The sequence below is a fragment of the Trypanosoma equiperdum genome, assembly GCF_001457755.1.
Source record: "Trypanosoma equiperdum strain OVI genome assembly, contig: ctg_1754, whole genome shotgun sequence".
NCBI classification, from domain to species: Eukaryota; Euglenozoa; class Kinetoplastea; order Trypanosomatida; family Trypanosomatidae; genus Trypanosoma; species Trypanosoma equiperdum.
This window is the reverse complement of record NW_027123787.1, coordinates 11,566-12,376: the sequence shown is the minus strand read 5'-3', so window position 1 is coordinate 12,376 and position 811 is coordinate 11,566.

Here is an 811-nt window from a genome sequence, read left to right as displayed (position 1 = left end):
TAAATAAATATATATATATATATATATATATTAAAAAAAACACAGCGCGCGCCTTCTAAAAATAATAATAATAATATCATTAATTATATTAAAATATTCGTTTTGTTTATATCTTATATCTTATTATTGATCTTCGCTTCTTCTTTTTTTTTTTTTAAAAGAACGTACACCACCATTGCATGCTTTCTAAACTCTTTTGCCCGCTCTTTTACATTTTCTCTTCTTTTCTGTTTCTATTTTCCCCCCCTTTTTTTTAAAAAAAAAACAAACTAATTTGCAAAATTTCCCTTCACAGCGCAAAGTTACAAGCATAAGAACTTATATATGCCAAAGAAGGATTGATAATAATAACAATAATAATAATAATAGCAATCATAATAACAGTCACAACAAAAGGGCGAAAAATAAAATAAATGAGTAAAAAAAAAAACAAAAAACAAAAACAAGAAACAGAAAAGGAAAAGAAAAGGTAAAAGAAAGAGGATGTGTGTGAGAGAGAGAGAGAGAGAGTTTGTGTGAGGAGGGACAAAAAGATATTTTGATGGAAAAAGTAACAAAGTAACAAAATAAAAGAAGAAAAGGAAAAAGAAAAAGAAGGATGAGGATGAGGGAAAGGGAAAGGGAGAACACACCTGTGAAGTAACTTACAAATAAAACACACAAAATAAGTACATACACTTACAAATTCACACATGAAAGAAATGATGAAAAGCAACGGCCTTTGGGATGTGTAAACGAACTTTACTTGACGTACTCGCATCCACTCAAAGAGGTTTTTTTAAAAAAAAATTCATTCCGTTATTTCGCCTCA